The following is a 20,127-nucleotide window of genomic DNA, read 5'->3' as shown; positions in this document are numbered from 1 at the left end:
TCAGCTACTACTAACAGCTGCACACTTGTATTTCTCATTCGAATTTGCTCTTCATGCATTACAAGCCTGAATCACAAATTCAGTGCTGCAGTGCTATTGGCTCTCATTATCTTAATTAGGTGTCTTAAGACTCTGTGGGCAGATAGTGGAAAGTGTCAAAGGGTTTGAAAGTGAAGCTAAAGCATTTTGCACCTATTTTTTGCTTTAGCAAGGCTCCAGTTTTACACAAAACAAAACCCATCTATGTGGAATCTTGGTGCCTTACATATTTATGCAAAGTCAATTTAGTTGCACCCTCCTTGAGAATCCATTGATGGAATATTGGAAAAGTGAAGGTTAAGAATGGTACAATTTCTAAGTGATTGTGATACAAAATTAAAAAAAGTTTTCAGTAATGTGCAAACTATAACTCAAAGATGTACTTTATGCATTACCTAATCCTTTTGTACTTCTGTATAAAACAAAGCTAATGTACCCCTAAACTGAAGAACATGAGATACATTTTATACCCTTCATAATAAAAAGCACATTACCATCATTTTTCTGTGATGATTTGTTGAAATAATTTGATACCATGCCTGATCTATGAGATTTTTTGATGTGAAGTGCCCAAGGCTATTCTTGGTACATCACTTATGTCATATCGGTTCATTCAAGGACCATCATGCCACATGAAAAATCAATAAAGGCAATGCGACTGTCTTAAATGTTATACCAGAACTTGAATTAGGTTGGTCTCTGATTCAGCTACTTCACATCATCAAACATAATGTACAGTTTCCAGAATAAAAAGGGCTACCTTCTTATGGAATGAAAAGGTCACAGTACTGATGAGTCACCAGTTCCCTTCACAAAATATGCTGCATTTGTGTTTTGTTCCGACATCATTCCTATGTTCTTCTACTTTCCTACAATGTACCTTCTCTATATTTGCTTTCTTCCTTCATTGGCCAGACAGATCAAAATTCTCTTTGACTATATTTCTGTATGTTCGTTGAACAAATTCGCCATCAATATACAGTACTTGCAAAATAATAACTTTGAGACACAATGGAAACAAGATCATTACAATTTTTAAGATTTATGTGGACTGCTGTAATAGCTTCAAACTTTCTTACATTGCAAGATGTGGTTATGCAGTCCATTCACTATCCTCCTTCATTTTAGTTCTCTTCTAAAACTGCATAGGCCATATAATGTGTTCTGCATAGAATGATACTTTTTTAAAATCTGCTATCATTTGATATATGAATTTGTCTATTTCCTGTTCAAAAGCTTTTACTGATTCGTTAGGATTGGATTTTACTGGATTCGTTATTGCTGCCTGACTGTCAAATGTCACCATATATATTTGGCTAAAGCTTCAAAACTAAGACTTAAATTGACTAATTAAAATCTCTATGATGAAACGTTTGGAGTCTATATGATAATTGAATTGCTTGATTAGTCCAACTAACCGTTAGAAAATGCAAATGGCTTGAATATATCAATAATGTGGCCAAATCACATTTCACAGCAAGTTATACAGCTGATTGCCAGCTTCACACAAAAAAAAACCCTGAAAGCAAGAATAATTAGTTCTGTCGCTTTTGTAATGATCAACTATGTGGTCAGGACTATAAAAGACCAAATGTTGGTGAAATTCATTTGAATGGGTTACTTGAGCATCGGTTTAACTTTTGATCATTGAGGAAGTTTCAGACTAGGAATGGGTTTCCAACAATGGAGGGTTGTTTCTGCCAATTTCCAAAGCACAATCACAGATGCAGCAAACCACAACTATCCTCATGGACAACTTATGCTCATCAGCAGAAACTGTGTTAATTCTACTGCTTGTAATTCTCAGCACAAGTAGCACAACACTTTTCAGAAACGAAGGGCTGTCCAGCTGCATGTACATCGAGAGAAATGGAAACATAATCACAAATCAAAAATGTTAAATAATAGTTAGTTTTGTCCATGACTTACACTTAAGAACAAGTGTGAGTGTAAAATAAAGCAGGGTATGAGGTCACTATAGTATACAGGACATACAAGGTCACAATGTAGAGAGAAATGTATGCTATTAAAGAAACAATCATTTTCTGATTCTTTCTTGTGAGGTGTGGTGGTCTCGAGGCAGCATAAAGGAAATTACAGACCTATTAGTCTGACGTCAGTGGTGGGAAAATTATTGGAATCTATCCTCAAGGATGGGGTTACGGAATACCTAGAGGCGCAAGGCAAGATAGGTCCTAGCCAACATGGTTTTGTGAAGGGAAGATCCTGCCTGACCAACCTATTGGAGTTTTTTTGAAGAAATCACAGGTAGGGTGGATAAGGGAGAGGCGGTAGATGTTGTGTATTTAGACCTTCAAAAGGCCTTCGATAAGGTGCCTCACAAGAGACTGATTAATAAGATGAGAGGTCATGGAATTATGGGTAGCATAGCAGAATGGGTGGAGCATTGACTGGTTGGCAGGAAGCAAAGAGTAGAAATAAAAGGATCTCGTTCTGGTTGGTTACCGGTTACTAGTGGTGTGCCACAGGGGTCGGTGTTGGGACCGCTCCTTTTTACCTTGTACATCAACGATTTAGATAAGGGAATAAATGGTTTCGTGGCTAAGTTTGCAGATGACACCAAGATAGGTGGAGGAGTAGGGAGTATTGAAGAGATAGGAAGGTTGCAGAGGGACCTAGACAGTTTAGGAGAATGGGCAAGGAAATGGCAGATGAGATTCAATGTTGAGAAATGTGCAGTTGTACACCTTGGAAGCAGAAATAAGCGGGCAGATTATTATCTAGAAGGAGAGAAAATTCAAAGTACGGAAGTACAAAGGGACTTGGGGGTACTCGTGCAGGATACCTTAAAGGTTAACCACCAGGTCAGATCGGTGGTAAAGAAAGCGAATGCTATGTTGGCATTCATTTCGAGAGGTATAGTGTATAAAAGTAAGGAAGTGTTGATGAGGCTCTACGGGGCACTAGTGAGGCCTCATTTGGAATACTGTGCGCAGTTTTGGGCCCCACATCTTAGGAAGGATGTGCTGACGTTGGAAAGGGTTCAGAGGAGATTTACGAGGATGATTCCAGGAATGAAAGGGCTTACGTATGATGAGCGTTTGTCGGCTCTTGGACTGTACTCACTGGAGTACAGAAGAAAGAGAGGGGACCTCATAGCGACATTTAAAATGTTGATAGGAAAGGACAGAGTAGATGTGGCTAGGCTGTTTCCCTTGGTGGGTGAGTCCAGGACCAGAGGGCACAATCTTAGAATTAGAGGGTACAGTTTCAAAACAGAGATGAGGAGAAATTTCTTTAGCCAGAGGGTGGTGAATTTGTGGAACTCCTTGCCACGTACAGCAGTGGAGGCCAGATCAGTGGGGGCGTTCAAGGAATAGATAGATAGATATCTAAATAGTCAGGGTATCAAGGGATATGGGGATAAGGCCGGAAATTGGGATTAGAATAGATTTTTTTTTCCCCATTTCTTTTTCCCTTTTCCTTGGAACAGACTCGATGGGCCGAATGGCCTGCTTCTGCTCCCTTGCCTTGTGATCTTGTGAACCATATTGGTGTTATGAGAATTTGGAGCCAGATTCATCAATCCCATTTGTACAAATCAAATCAAAACAGAAATAAGTCTAGCTGAATACATTAAAAAAAACTGCATCTTCAGGATAAAATGGGAGCACCCTCCTGATCCATAGGGATGCAAACATTGTTCTGATTAGAAACAACAAACTTTAAGCCGAAAAGCAAAATACAGAAGATACTGGAAATCACAAATCCTCACATGGATTCGTCCTGCTCTCCCAGAAAAGGATTGACACTTCTAATTAACAAGGGGTTAAGCATTTGCAGAGCTGTCACATTCATACCTTTACAGTGCACAATTGATTTTCTGACATGCTGAGGAAATTATTACATTTTGCTCATGGAGCCAGCATTGCAGTCATCTGTTTTGAACACTGTCCTTTTACTAGATTGTTGTCTTCCATATGACCTTAGACATCTTATTTACAAAATATATGCTCATTTTTAAAAAGGAAATCATCAGGCATACTCATCATCACAACCTAGTTTTGTGGACTTTTACATCTCATTATTCAATATTTAGAATAAAGTGATGGAGATAGATAGACTGTAGACAATATTAGATAAATAGTAAATAATTAAATTGTCCTCCAAAAGGAGAGCAAGAATTGTACTTTTGCAGTGAAGATTTTCCCAACTCTGTAAAGCACAAGCTGCTGTGGCCACTACTTAATAATATGATAGTGTTATATGTGCTCTTTTGTCTTGTATCACATCCACAAGTAACATTTCAGAGCTACCAACATATACTGATTGAAAAACACTCTGATGCTGGAGGAACTCAGCAGGCCAGGCAGCATCTGTGGATAAAAGCAGGTGGTCAATGTTTCGGGTTAGGACCCTTCTTCAGGACTGAAGATAGGAAAAGGGGAAGTCCAATATACAGGAGGGAAAATCAGAGCAGTGATGGGTGGACAAAAAAGGGAGGCGGGGTGGGGACAAGGTGGTGATAGACAGATGCAGGCAAGAGATAGTGATAGGCAGGTGCGGGGGAGGAGGGGAGAGCAGATCCACCGGGGACTGGGTCAAAGGTAAGGAGGAAAAAAAAGGGTTAGAAGAAAGAGAGAGAGGCTAGAAACATAAACTGATTACTCACAACTGATTTTATGACATGGAGCCAAAAACAAATCTCCAATAAGCCATCTAATGCCGTTTGCTGTTAGTTAACCTCATTTAGTTTTTTTTTAATGTTTTGTATGTCATGTTTCTAAAAGAATGAGTGAAAAATTGCACAGAGGGGGAACTGGGGCATTTGGGATCTGTAAGATCATGGAAAATCACTGTGCACCTTCTTCAGTGAGATTGTGTCATTGAGAAACAAAACACAAGGACTAAGGGAAAAGTTGCTGAATGAAATGCCACATTAGATACTGAGAGAAAAATTAAAAAAATTGGATTAAGAGAGGGGTGAGAAAGAGGCAAAAAGTATATGCAAAAATTCTTCAAATGAAATTATGATGCACTACTTTTTTTTCAATCTTTTTATTAGTTTTCAAATTAATACAGATTGATATATAACATCAATATTTATACATGTAATACAAAGATATCAGGATAACAATCATAGCATATATAATCATAAAGAGCAATAAAATATAAAAAAATCTGTAGATCCAACGATCTCTTAGTAAATGAATATAATATAAAAGAAAGGAAAGATAAAGATTTATTATATAAATTTAAAAAAAACTAAATCAATAAAAAAATTATAAACAATATAAACTAAACAAAAAAAAACTTTTCAAAAGAAAAACAAACAACAAAAAAAGGGAAAAAAAACTGGGCTAAAATTTCTCAGTAGAAGCAGAGCAATATTATGTCGTCAACTCCGTTCCTCCAAGTTAGAAAGTTATTGAAAGGGGATCTACTTCATGTGAAAATATTGAATAAATGGACTCCAAATATCTTTAAATTTAAGCGAAGGATCAACAGTATCACTCCTAATTTTTTCAAGTTTAAACATGATATAGTTTGAGAAAACCATTGAAAAGTAGTAGGGGGTATTGGATCCTTCCATTTAAGCAAAATGGATCGTTTGGCCATTAATGTAACAAAAGCAATCATACGGTTAGCGGGAGATAAATGGCCAGACTCTATCCTTGGTAATACAAAAATTGCAGTGATAGAGTGAGGTTGTAAATCAATCTTCAATACGTTTGAAATAATGTTAAAAATGTCTTTCCAATATTTTTCCAGAAGAGGACAGGACCAAAACATGTGTGTCAAAGAAGCCACATTCAATTTACATCTATCACATATAGGATTTATATGGTTATAGAAACGAGCTAACTTATCTTTGGACATACGGGTCCTGTGGACTACCTTAAACTGTAGCAACGAGTGTCTGGCACACATTGAAGATGTATTGACTAAATGAAGAATTTTCTTCCAAGTCTCTCTAGGTATAGGTGTCTGGAGTTCACTTTCCCATTCATTCTTAATTTTGTCTAATGATCCTAGAAGTATTTTCATAATTAAATCATAAATTATCGCTATCAAGCCCTTCTGATAAGGATTAAGACCTAAAATTTTTTCCGTAGTTTCAATTTTGTACGGTGTCGGAAAAGAGGGTATAGTAGTTTTTAAAAAATTTCTAATCTGCAAATATCGAAAAAAGTGTGATATAGGCAAATTATATTTATTAGACAATTGTTCAAAAGATGAAAAACAGTTATCACTAAATAGATCCCGAAAACATACTATTCCCTTCCTTTTCCATATGGAAAAAGCTGAGTCAGCTCTAGATGGATGGAAGAAAAAATTAGATTGAATGGGACTTGACAAATTAAATTTATTCAATCCAAAAAATTTACGAAATTGAAACCATATTCGTACTGTATGTTTAACAATTGGGTTAGTCGTATGTTTACTTAACTTGCTAAGTACAAAAAGGAGAGAAGCACCTAAAATAGACACTAATGAAAAGTCAGGAACTGATTGTTGCTCAAGGCATACCCATTTGGGGCATTGAATTACATCAGAATCTTGTATCCAAAAAATTAAATATCTAGTATTAATTGCCCAATAGTATAATCTAAAGTTAGGCAAGGCCAAACCACCATCCTTTTTTAATTTTTGTAAATATTTCTTACTTAACCTTAGGTTTTTATTCTGCCAAATATATGAACGAATTTTAGAATCAATTGTGTCAAAAAAAAGATTTCGGGACAAAAATTGGAATCGCTTCAAATAAATATAAAAATTTTGGTAAAATATTCATCTTAATCGCATTAATTCGGCCTACCAATGATAAAGACAGTGGAGACCACTTAGTAAATAATTGTTTAACATGGTCAATTAAAGGCAATAGATTAGCTTTAAATAAGTCCTTATGTTTCTTGGTAATTTTAACACCTAAATACATAAAATAGTCAGTTACCAATCTAAAAGGTAATTGGCTATAAATTGGAGTTTGCATATTCAATGGAAAAAGTTCGCTCTTATTTAAGATTTAATCTATAGCCAGAAAAAACACTAAACTGATCTAGTAGTGATAGTACTGCAGGGATGGATTCATCCGGATTAGAAATATAAAGTAACAGGTCATCAGCGTACAGAGATATCTTATGAATCATCTGTCCGCGAGTAATGCCACATACATTTGAAGAATCCTGAAGTGCAATAGCCAAGGGTTCTAAAGCAATATCAAATAATAAAGGGCTTAACTGGCAACCTTGTCTAGTACCTTGAAAAAGCCTAAACAAAGGAGATCTTTGATTACTAGTAAGTATTGAAGCCATAGGTGTATAATAAATCATCTTAATCGCAGATATAAATTTAGGGCTAAAATTAAATTTTTGAAGTGTAGTGAATAGATATTCCCATTCGACTCTGTCAAACGCCTTTTCAGCATCTAGTGAAACAACACATTCTGGAATTTGGGATGAAGGAGTATATACAATATTCATTAATCTCCTGATATTAAAATGTAAATAACGATTCTGAATAAATCCTGTCTGGTCTTCAGACATAATTTGTGGAAGAACCTTTTCCAGTCTAAAGGCCAATATTTTGGAAAATATTTTTGAATCTACATTTAATAAAGAAATAGGTCTATAAGATGCACAATTAGTGGGATCTTTATCCTTTTTAAGAATTAAAGAAATAGTTGCTTCATAGAAAGATTGTGGCAGTTTACCCACTGATAGGGCATCTTTAAAAATTTTGGCTAACCAGGGAACAAGAATATCAGAAAAGGATTTAAAAAATTCAGCTGTATATCCATCAGGGCCGGGTGCTTTACCCGAGTTCATTGAGAATATTACTTTCTTTATTTCTTCCTCCGAAATGGGAGCATCTAATGTAGAACGTTCATTTAAAGATAGTTGGGGAATCTTCAGATCTCTTAAAAATTCATACATTGATGTAGGATCCTCAGGGGATTCTGATTGGTTTAAAGAAGAATAAAATTCTTGAAAGGATTTGTTGATTTGAACAGGATCTATTGTGTAAGTACCATCTGGTTTACAAATTTTATTAATCTGACGTTTAGATAAAGTAGCTTTCAACTGGTTGGCCAATAATTTACTGGATTTGTCACCACGTAAATAAAATTGACTTTTGTTTTTAAGTAGTAGATTTTCAATTGAAGATGTTAATAATAAACTATGTTGTAATTGGAGTTCTGTTCTCTTTTTAAAAAGCTCCAGATTCGGACTATCAGAATATTTTTTATCGATTTCTTTAATCTTGCCAACCAATACATGTATTTCATTATTAGTTCGTTTTTTCAAGCCAGCGGAGTATGAAATAATTTGACCACGGATATATGCTTTAAAAGTATCCCATATTATCCCACTGGAAATTTCTTCAGTAAAATTAGTTAAAAAGAAAAATGAAATCTGTTCTTTGATAAATTGGATGAAATCTGAGTCTTGTAAATGCACTACTCTTGTAGTAGATAATCTTCAGTGCCACAGAGGTTGACTGGCAATAATTAACATTTAATCTATTATTACAAAGGTAATTACATTTGAAATGGCTAGAAATAACTTAATGCAGCAAATTCAAATTGCAGAAGACACCTAAATATAGGCAATTCAATGCATTTCAATTGTCAGATGCTGTTTTCACAAAGCAACTCTGACAACAATTTTAGATATTTGAGCTTAACCATGTGTTTACACCTTGCCAGAAGCAGCTCTACCTTTTAAACGCAAATAATGGAGAGTACTGTTATCTCACTATTATTTTGACACCAAATTCTGACCCATTCACTTTTTTGCTTGACTCCAAAAATTCTCTAATTTGGTTCTTGTCATATGTGGATTCATGGGCAAATTGATTTTGCATTTATATGATGTCTTTGACATAGAAAATCAACCCAAGACGCAAAATTACCAGCTACTCATATTGGCATCATAGTCTTAGGAATGACTTTGCTTCAGGTGTACAATGCAAGTTGAGAGCAAATTGTAGTAATCAGTAATAAGTTGGTAACTGATTTATTAGCATCACATCTATCGAGATACAGTGAAAAGCTTTCTTTTCGTACTCTACATAAGAACATCAAGTTAGAACAGAAGAAAAAACAATAAAAGAATGCAGAATATAGTGTTACAGTTACAGAGAAAATGCTGTGTAGGTTGTCAAATAAGGTGAAGGGCCTTGATGAGGTTGATTGAGAGATCCGGAGTTCTTTATCGTACAAGAGGTCCATTCAAGAGTCTAATAGCAGGATAGAAGCTGGCCATGAGCCTGGTAGAATGTGTTCTCAAGCTTTTGTATATTCTGCCCAATGGAACGGGAAGGTGTAGAAACATTCCGCAGAAATGATTTTGTTTACATTAACATTGTTGAAAGAAAAGACATCATTGATATTTATATGCTGTGCCTTCCAACAGATTTAAAATAATTTAATGTATATTCTTCTCAAAGGTGCAATGAAGAAGTGGCAGTTAGTTGTTGACAAATTATTACAAATTCAACATAATCATAAGCAACTGTGCAATAATTAGGGGTCACTTTTTTCTGCATTGTTATTGTTTTACCTTGTACTACCTCAATGGACTGTTGTAGTGAATTGATCTGTATGAATGGTATGCAAATCAAGTTTTTTTTACTGTACCTCAGTACATCTGACAATAATAAATCAATCTACCAATTTTACCTGCTCACAACACAACAACTTGCGTGTGTGTATAAATGTGGCACAACACTCCAACTTGCCTCACAGATACATTTCTAAACAAAATGTAACACTGAGCTGTGACAGAATGTGTTACAGCAATTAACAGAGATTTATAAAATGTTGAAGGGGCTGGATTCAGTTTATACAGGATAATTACTTCAATTGGCTCTGTAAGAGAAGATCAGTGGTCACCTCAAATTATAGAAAGCCAGATCCATCCCAGAAGTTGAGGTGTTTTTCTCTCCCAGAAATAAATAAACTTAAGGAATAGATTTTCAGGTTATGTTCTGGTCACATTATGCAATATTTATTGACATAATTTGGACCAGATTTTCAATGGATCAGAGATCAGAATGTAGAAAAGGCAGGTACTTTATAACATACATCAGGATCACTGTTCTGCTGAACAATTTTGCTCTCCTAAAAATGTTCAACACATTTTCCATAGCTTTCCCCTTTAATTAAATTGCGACTTTATCTGTTTTCCAGATTTGGTCAGTGCCAGTTTTGTAACGCATGAGCCAGAAAAGCTACTTGACACAGGACAGACCATTTGATCATTGCTTTGTCAGTTTAAAATGGTCCAAATACCAATTACTTATTGAATAGGTATTTAGCTAAAGGATGCAGTTTTTAAACTTGCTGCCTGGTGAAAATAGTTAAATCTCTCCACAATAATGTCATTCAAATGTTAGACTTGACAATGGAATTTTACTGGTGCTGTCACTCAATAAAGACAGCAGAAGTTAATCTTTTCTAGCAGATATTGTAATCATCGAAATTGCTTTGTTGAATTAAACCTAGCCACAGTTTTGCTTTTAAATTCCTGAAGTTTTGTTAGAACCAGCTAAAAGCAAAGAAGGGCACTTCCCATTGAAAATGTGTTGCTAATTCACATCTCCGAACAGGGATCATTGCTCAGCTCAGAGTACAGATTGCAAACAGGTTCTTAACAGTGTGTTCAAAACCAAATGCAGAGGTATCCCAGTTCTCCTCTGCCTAGATTCAGTGCATAATTGATCAACACTAGAGAGCCGTTTGCACACAGGGCAAGCCGAAGACCATTACCACTGACAAAAAGAACAAGATGTTCAAAAATGTGCCAAGGAACATCCCAGGCAAATGGGAAGTTGTTGTATCAAACATAATTTTCCTTCATCCACACTGGGCAAAAATGGTGAATCACAGCTAATTGCTAACTGCTAGCTTATCACATTGTGGGAAGCTAGGCGAGAAGTTGCAGGACCATGGCAGAGATACTTGTATCTTCGTTAGCCATGGGTGAGGTAACAGAGGACTGGAGGGTTGCTAATGTTGAATCTTTATTCAAGAAAGGCTGCAAGGACAAGCCAGTGAGCCTAACGTCAGCGGTGGGAAAGTTACTGGAGGGGATTCTGAGAGGCAGAATCTACCAGCATTTGAAGAGGTAAGGACTGATTAGGGATAGTCAGCATGGCTTTTTGTGCAGGAAATTGTGTCTCATGAATTTGATTGGCTTTTTTTTTAAGGAGGTGACTAAGAGAATTGAAGAGGGCAGGGCAGGACAGTAGATGCTGTCTACATAGACTTGATCAAGGCTTTTGACAAGGTCCTGTGGGGTAGGCTGGTCTGGAAGTTTAGTTCACATGGAATTCAGTGTGAGCTAGCCAATTCAATACAAAATTAGAAGGAGGCAGAGGGTGGTATTGGAGGGTTGTTTTCAGATTGGATGCCTGTGACCAGTGGTGTGCCACATGGATCATTGTTCATTGTTGTTTGTCATCTATATTAACAATTTGGATGACAATGTTGTTAACGTGGTTAGTAAGTTTGTGGACAACACCAAAATTTGTGGTGTGGTGTACAGTGAAGAGGGATATCCTAGTTTACAAGGGGATCTAGACCAATTTGGGAAGTGGGCCAGAAAATGACAAATGGAATTTAACTTGGACAAGTGTGAGGTGTTGCACTTCAGTAAATCAGAGCAGGACTTACACAGCAAATGGAAAGGCACTGGAAAGTTTTGTAGGACAGACCTAAGGGTACAGCTACATAGTTCCCTGAAAGTAGAGACACAGGTAGAAAGGGTGGTGAAGGCAGCATTTGGTACGCTTGCCTTCATCAGTCAGGGCTTTGAATACAAGAGTTGGGATGTCACATTATAGCTGTAAAGGACATTTGAGAGACTGCATTTGTGTGAAGTTCTGGTCACCTAGCTATAGAAAAGATTCACAAAGATGTTACTAGGACTGGAGGGCTTGAGTTACAAGGAGAGACTGTATGGGCTGGGGCTGAGGGGTGACTTTATAGACATATATAAATTCATTAGGGGCATAGACGAGGTGAATGGTCACAGTCATTTTCCCCAGGGTAGGGGAGTCTAAAATTAGAGGGCATAAATTTTAAGGTGAGAGGGGAAAGATTTAAAAGGGATCTGAGGAGCAACTTTTTCCACAAAATGGATGATGGGTATATGGAACGAGCTGTCAGAGGAAGTGCTGGGAACAATTACAATGTATAAAAGACATCTAAATAAGTACATGGATAGGCAAGGTTTAGAGGGATGTGGGACTAGCTCAAGTAGACAACTTGGTTGGCATGGACAACTTGGGTCAAAATGGCCTGTTTCTGCACTGTATGATCCAAGGAAAGAAGGAGGCCACTTCATCTCGCCTCAATAGGCAATTAGTTATTCTGAGCAGTTTGAAGCAGGTCAAAACAGTGAAGCCCATTTAACTTCATTTAGCAGGAAAAAGCAAATTATTTGCCATATAATTTAGAACTCACTGTTTCTGCATTGTGAATCAACCCCTTGAAAATGCCACACGATCAGATCCACCTTCACATAAAAGAACCACATAGGAAACTGTGACGTTGTTCACTATATAATTCACCAAATTTGCTCACTTATAAGCCCTAAAAGCATCTTAAATGCTTATGTAACAAATCTTCCGTAAGAGTTAGATCTAAACAGAATGCAAGCTGACAGTTAGTTTGCATTTTCATCATGTCAATTGCCTGCAACTGTGGACAATTAACTGAATATTTTTACTGATAATAATGAAGTCAACAAATGCCAGTATGATTCAGTTAATGAAATAGCACCACAAAAATGTTTGGAACAAGATGACAGGGTGCCATTTCCTACTGATGATCTATAAGCAATACAGATGACCCATTTATCACACAGGAGAGGATAACAGAATCTTTTCTCAAATATTTTTGCCAATGGAGGATGCAGTTGACAGTATACAGTTGTGGATCCCATAAAGGCTACTGGAGTGAAAACTGAAATGAAAAAAAAATCACATTCAGTGCATGAATTTTTGATGCAAATGTCAATTGACAAGTTTTGAGTTAATTTTTGGTGTAGATAACCCAATTGTGGATCTACATTTTGATTGTGCCTGAATCACTTTTATTCAATGCTTGTGGCAAGACCCAGGGAAATTGGTCTGCGGGCTTCATTAGAGCACAACCAAAATAATGCAAGCTCCAGTCTCAGCATCAATTGGAGCTGCTCCAGTTGGAGGTCAGCAATCCATCTGTGATATTACCCGAAGAGTTAAAATTTGTCAAGAAAAGAGAGGGTGCATGGTTGAAGGCATTTTTGGACCTTACAAAAAACTTCCCTTTTGTTAGCATCTTCCAGTAGTCCCTTTTAGGACCAGTGATTAAGCGGTATGTAGACCAGGTAATTAATTCACCACACCATAATCCAATCACTAAATACTTTGAACTTAAATAAAAGCACAAACTGAAGGAAAAAGCATAGCTTTGAACTGGGGCTTCCCCTTTTCCATTGTTAACAGAGTCCTTGACTGCATCTCATCCATTTCCCAGGCCTCTCACTCTCTTTTCCAGGACAGAACATGGATAGGGTTTCCCTAGTCCTCGCCTTCCACCCACCACCCTCTGCCTTCAACTAATCATTCTGTGCAATTTTCAACACCTTCAAAGGGATTCCACCACCAGATTCCAACTCATGCTCCTTTCAGCATTTTTCAGGGAGTATTGCCTTCATGACTTGCTGGTCCGCTCTGCTGTTCCCACCAAACCCTCTCCTCCCCTCCCCAACTTCTTGAGGCATTTTCCTTTCCATCGTAGACGATGCAACTCTTGTCCTTTCATCTCTTCCCTTCCCACCATCCAGGGACCCAAACAGTCTTTCCACGTGAAGCAGCAAATTGCTTTAACTTCTTCCAATCTAGCATAATGTGGTCTCCTTTACATTGGAGAAACAAAATGCAGATTGGGTCACTGCTTTGCTGAGCACCTGTGTTCAGTCCACAGAGGTAACTGAGCTTCCCCTTGCCTGATACTTTAATTTTCCATCTCGCTCCCATTCTGACCTTTTGGTCTGTGGCCTCCTGTACTGTTACAATGAGGCCCAATGCAAACCGTGAGGAATATAGGGTAGCGAGGAAGGAACTTAAGAAAGGGCTGAGGAGAGCTAGAAGGGGACATGAAAAGGAGTTGGCTAGTAGGGTTAAGGAGAATCCCAAGGCCTTTTTCAAGTACGTGAAGGGTAGGAGGATGTCTAGGGTAAAGGTAGGTCCGATTAAGGACAAAGGTGGGAGAATTTGCCTGGAGGCAGCGGAAGTGGGAGAAGTTCTCAATGAGTACTTCTCTTCGGTATTCACCAGGGAGAGGGGTCTTGATGACGCGGAAGGGAGTGCTGGTAGGGGTAATGTACTCGAGGTTGTAGATATCAAGAGAGAGGATGTGTCGAAGTTGTTAAATAATATTAAGACAGATAAATCTCCGGGGCCTGACGGGATTTTCCCCAGGCTGCTTCGAGAGGCTAGGGAGGAGATTGTTGAACTGCTGGTAAGGATCTTTGAGTCCTCGTTGTCCACAGGGATGGTGCCGGAGGATTGGAGGGTTGCGAATGTTGTCCCCTTGTTCAAAAAAGGTAATAGGGATAGGCCAGGGAATTATAGACTGGTGAGTCTCATGTCTGTGGTGGGTAAGCTGTTAGAAAGGATTCTAAGGGATAGGATTTATGAACACGTAGAGAATCATGGACTGATTAGGGACAGCCAGCATGGCTTTGTGAAGGGAAGATCTTGCCTCACAAGCCTGATAGAGTTCTTTGAGGAGGTGACCAGGAAGATTGATGAGGGCAGTGCAGTGGATGTGGTTTACATGGATTTTAGTAAGGCGTTTGATAAGGTTCCTCATGGTAGGCTTCTTCAGAAGGTCAGAGGCCAAGGGATCCAAGGAAGCTTGGCTGTGTGGATTAGGAATTGGCTTGCATGTAGAAAGCAGAGGGTTGTGGTGGAAGGAGTGCCCTCAGATTGGAAGGCAGTGACTAGTGGTGTCCCGCAGGGATCGGTTCTAGGACCTCTACTTTTTGTGATATTTATAGATGACTTAGATGAGGGGGTGGAGGGCTGGGTTAGTAAGTTTGCGGACGACACTAAGATCGGCGGTGTTGTGGATAGTGTGGAGGGCTGTCGGAGCTTACAGAGGGATATTGATAGGATGCAGAGCTGGGCTGACAAGTGGCAGATGGAGTTCAATCCGGAGAAGTGTGAGGTGGTACACTTTGGAAGGACAAACTCCAGGGCAGAGTACTGGGTAAATGGCAAGGTACTTGGCAGTGTGGAGGAGCAGAGGGATCTGGGGGTTCATATTCACAGTTCATTGAAAGTTGCCTCACAGGTGGAAAGAGCAGTTAAGAAGGCCAATGGGATGTTGGCTTTCATAAATCGCGGGATTGAGTTTAAGAGTCGCGAGGTGATGATGCAGCTTTACAAAACTCTAGTTAGGCCACACTTAGAGTACTGTGTTCAGTTCTGGTTGCCTCATTATAGGAAGGATGTGGAGGCATTGGAGAGGGTGCAGAGGAGATTTACCAGGATGCTGCCTGGATTAGAGAGTATTGAATATGAGGAGAGGCTTAAGGTGCTAGGGCTTTATTCACTGGAAAGGAGGAGGATGAGAGGAGACATGATAGAGGTATACAAAATATTGAGAGGAATAGATAGAGTAGACAGTCAGCGCCTCCTTCCCAGGGCACCAATGCTCAAGACGAGAGGGCATGGCTTTAAGGTTATGGGTGGGAGGTTCAGGGGAGATGTCAGGGGGAGGTTTTTCACCCAGAGAGTGGTTGGTGCATGGAATGCACTGCCTGGGGTGGTGGTGGAGGCAGATACATTGGACAGGTTCAAGAGCTTGTTGGATAGGCATATGGAGGAGTGTGGGATGGGGGGATATGCGGGAGGAAGGGGTTAGGTAGTGTGAGGGTGGTTTGATGGATGGCACAACATGGTGGGCCAAAGGGCCTGTTTTGTGCTGTATGGTTCTATGGTAATATTGAATTTTACAACTTCAGTTAACTTGATTTCTGTCCGTATCAGTTGCCCATTTGTGAATTGGCTCGGCTAGCTTGTTGCTACTTCCACTTCCCCACACACACCGATTTTTCCTTTTCTCCCCTTTGGGAGTGGAGGGCATGCCCAGACTGACCTGCCGGGCACATCTTCCTGCTCTGCATTTTGCAATCCCTACATCTTTTTGTCTATGTTCTCCCTCTCTTACTGCTCCCATTCACTCATCGACTAGATAACATTGTTTACAGCTTATCCCTATGGTCACCCTGGTTTTATCCTATCAGAGACAGCCCCTCTCCCCCTGAAGCCTAATGAGCTGCTTTTTTTTCCTTCCTAGTTCTGCTGAAGAGTCTTCAGCCTGAAACCTTAGCTCTGTTTCTCTTCCCACAGATACAGCCTGACCTGCTATTTCCAGCATTTTCTGTCTTCACATTGGAAAGCATGTTCCTCCATATGAGGCTTATGAGCACGTAAAGGGCACAGTTAATTCACCAGCCAATGTATTCGATATTAGTTGTGCATAGGCAGCAATTGTGAAAGTACAGGTCAATTTTGATCACTGGAATATGTTCAACCAGTTTCAAAACCAAAATTAAAAAATTCAAGAATGCCTGCATTGCTATTTATTTTGTATTCTGAGTCAAATCAACTGAAACGCAATAATAACTTAAAAGATCTTAACACAATATACTAGGGTTCTTTCTATGTCAGTTAAATATAAATGATTGGGCTATTTTTTTTAAAGGACAAAATACCAAAACCAGACTGACGAACAGGAAAAATACAAGATCAAATTTGGCAGGACTGCTGAAAATTAGGGGGAATTAATGCTCTTTACCACAAAGAAATTAAGAAATTCTGTGCTTAAGTGACTATTTTAAATGAACAGGCACCAATAATTTTCTAACCGTTTTGGCACAGGAGCCCCTCACCCACGCAGAGTATGTTAATAATTCAGGCGTACAAGATACTCTGGCAATTAATTTAAATGGTTGAATATAACAGTGCCAATATTATCTGATATATGTTGGCAGCATGCAGGACATCAATGCTCCCTTCCTCCTGCCTCCTCCCAACAACTGTACCAGCAACCTTCTCCCCCTCACTCCAATACAAAGTCTGAAAATTAACCTCAAAGATCACTAAGTGACTACTTTCATTTTACAAATTACTGAGACAAAGTTACCTATAGTTCCCTACCCAAGGGGCTGAAAATCTATTTATGTTTCTGTAAAGCTCTGGTTATTCTTTCTCCCTAAAGACATGTTATATCAGCCTGGAGGTTGCAGATACGTACCAAAAGAAAATAAAGTTGTCAAAAAAGCCACAAGATGAAGACTTTCAATGATTTCATATTATTGGCTTAGAGTTGACGTAGCAGGTTAGACACCAGGCTTGATGACCCAGGCACTTTTCACCATTAAAGGAGCATTTTGTCAATGCAATTTCCATTCAAAAGAAAGTTGCTGTGACTAACTTAGTGACAGAATAAAATTCAGGACTAAACCAGTATGTTGCTGCTTTATAATTTAAGTTGCTATGAGTTTTATGTAGCACTAACTTGATTCACCTACCATGACTATAGCCCTGCCCAACCAAGATTTATCAAATCTACATTTTAATATTTTCAATTAATTCAGTCTCAAGAGGACTAGGGGGTGGAAGGAGAATAATTTCAGACTTAAAAAATATATATATTCTTTGTGTGAAATATTTTCCAAAATCTCTTACCTGCATCTACCGATCACCACCTTGTGCCCACCTCCTTTGTCCACCTATCACTGCTCTGTTTTTCCCTCCTATATACTGGGTTTCCCCTTTTCCTATCTTCATTCCTGAAGAAGGGTCCTGACCAAAAACGTTGAGTGCCTGCTTTTCTCCATGGATGCTGCCTGGCCTGCTGAGTTCCTCCAGCATCATAGTGTTTTCCAAAATCATCCTTGAACAATCTAAATCTAAGCCCCTTGTACCAGATCCCACCCCCACCCTCCCAACCACTGAGATGAAATGAGTCTTCACTACTCTATCAAATCCTTTAATTATTTGAAGTATCTCAATTAAATCATCAATCTGTTCTCCAACGAGGACTTTCATTCTATAAGCAGGGTCAGCATACATATCCTAAAGATTCTATAGGAAAATTTGAAAAATAATCCTTTAGTATATCTATGAAAAATGTTATCTTCTGCAATGAGAAGTGGCTAGACATTAAGACCATCCAACAATGAATCATTCTAGTTCCATGATCTACAAAATATTAGCCAACAGAAGGAAAATGTTATTGCTCACAGGGCATGGGTCCTTCTGGCATAACGTCCTTCCAATTGGAAACACAATCTGAATCAGAGTTAGCTAGATTTCTCCTCAAGAGACTTACCTTCCACACCTTTCACCCTTATGGGAATATGTTGGCACTGAATTTTCATTATGTCAGACATAGATTTACCCACAAGTAGCTGCTTCCAGTCCAATGGAAGCTGCCAGAATAACCATATTGGATTTCTTTTTTACTTTTCAAGCACTGGCACTTTTGAACTGTTCAAGAATTTTTTCCTTCAGTTGTATTGGGAATCCCTTTGCCTTCCTGCAATTGAACAGGATTTTAAAATATAAAATCGCAAATCAAAACTATTCCTGGTGCAACTAGGGAGGATGTACTAGAAGGCTCTTCAATAGATAGAGATTAGAAATAAAAAAGGGCCAATCACTTTGTTGAGTTTATACCACAGGCTCTTAATAGTGTGAGATACAGAAGTAGACATACAGGCAAATTACAGAGAGCTGTAACAGCAATAGGGATACAGTAGTTGGGGATTTCAATTTCCCCAATATTAACTTGGATTGCCTTAGTGTGAAAGGCTCAGGAGGGGTGGAATATTTAAAGTGCATTCAGGAGAACTTTTTGAGCCTATTAGGAAAGGAGCAGTACAGGATCTAATCTGAGGGAAAGAAGCATCTCTGAGTGAGCATTTTGGGGATAGTGAACATAAGTAGATTGTCAGGTCCTTTTTGTGGGTGTATCTACGTCCAACAAATGGGAGTCTTTTAAAAGTGAAATAGTGAAAGTTCAGTGTAATGTGTTCCCACAAGTGTGAAAGGTCAGGAAGGCAAGTCCAAGTAATTCTGTATGTCAAGAGATAAAGAGCTTGATAAAGAAACAAAAGGAAGCATCTTGCAATTCTAGAGGTGAGGCTCTTCAGGAGCATAGAATGTATAGGAGGATACATGAAATTAGGATGGCAAAAAGGACCATGAAATATCACAGGCTGACAAAATTAAGAAAAAGCCTGTTGCATTTTTATTAGTATATTGAGAGCAAGAGGTTACCCAGAGAAAGAACAGGGATTGACAGGGACCAAAGACGCAATCTGTGCATGAAATCAGCGGATGTGTGTGAGGTAAATGAAAATTTCTCAATATTATTCACTTAGGAGAAAGACATTGTAATTGTAGATTTCAGGAAGGGCGACTCGAATTTTCCAAAAGCGTGTCTATGTCAAAAAGGAGGGTTTGTCGGATGTCTAAGCAGTCATAAAAGTGGAAGAATCCCCAGGACCTAACGAAATGTATCCCAGGTTACTATGGGAGGCAAGGGAGGAGATATCTGGGTCCTTGACAGCGATTTTTAAATCTTCACTGGTCATGGGTGAGGTACCAAATAATTGGAGGAGATGAAATGTGATAACGTTAGTCAAGAAGGACAGCAGTATATGCCACGCAATAGCAAGTCTAACATCAGTGGTGGGGAAATTGGAAAAAACTCAAGGACAGGATTAATCTACAGTTGGAAAGACACAGGTTGTTTGGGGATAGGTGACACAGCTTTGTCGGTAGGAGATTCTGTCTAACTAATTCAATTCAGTTTTTTGAAGTAATACTATATATTAATGAGGGCAGTACAGTTGATGTTGTCCATATGGACTTCAGTAGGTTTGCACATGGAAGGCTGATCCAAAAGGTTAGAGACAATGGGATGCAAGGAAAGTTGGATCCAAAGTTGGCTTGGTAATAGGAGATAGAGGGTAATAGTGAAGGGTTGCTTTTGTGATTGGAAGCCTGTGACCAGTAGTGTACCACCAGGATCATGTCTGGGACCCTTACTAT

General features: G+C 38.7%; 1 protein-coding gene across 1 annotated transcript in view; it reads right to left on the bottom strand.

Moving 5' to 3' along the window:
* The window catches only part of LOC127575449 (kelch-like protein 29), a 350,653-nt gene that overhangs the window by 147,636 nt on the left and 182,890 nt on the right, over positions 1-20,127 (bottom strand).

The sequence above is a fragment of the Pristis pectinata genome, chromosome 10, assembly GCF_009764475.1.
Source record: "Pristis pectinata isolate sPriPec2 chromosome 10, sPriPec2.1.pri, whole genome shotgun sequence".
Lineage (NCBI taxonomy): Eukaryota > Metazoa > Chordata > Chondrichthyes > Rhinopristiformes > Pristidae > Pristis > Pristis pectinata.
This window is presented reverse-complemented; position numbering and strand designations above follow the sequence as displayed.